The sequence below is a fragment of the Plasmodium gaboni genome, chromosome 12, assembly GCF_001602025.1.
Source record: "Plasmodium gaboni strain SY75 chromosome 12, whole genome shotgun sequence".
Lineage (NCBI taxonomy): Eukaryota > Apicomplexa > Aconoidasida > Haemosporida > Plasmodiidae > Plasmodium > Plasmodium gaboni.
Window position 1 is genome coordinate 73,173 of NC_031492.1, and position 321 is coordinate 73,493.

Below are 321 nucleotides of genomic sequence, written 5' to 3' on the forward strand. Positions count from 1 at the left end.
CCCAAGTGTTATTTTTATAAATGAAACTGAAAATTATTATATATATACATACATATATACATACATATATACATACATATATACATACATATGTATAACTGTTACAAAGAAAATTAAGTTAACAATATTATATCCTTCAGACGAATAATAATAAAAAAAATAAAAAAAATAAAAAAAAAAAAAAAAGAGAAGGACTTCTATATATATTTAATTTAAGTATATAATATATATTATTATTATATATTATATGTTGTACGTACATTAGTATATATGACATGTTATCTTTATATAAAATGTTATATATATATGCACTTCATATAA

General features: G+C 15.9%; 1 protein-coding gene; it reads left to right on the forward strand.

Moving 5' to 3' along the window:
* Positions 1-321, forward strand: part of PGSY75_1202300 (putative dynein heavy chain) — a gene marked incomplete at both ends in the record, with an annotated part of 21,853 nt that overhangs the window by 16,857 nt on the left and 4,675 nt on the right.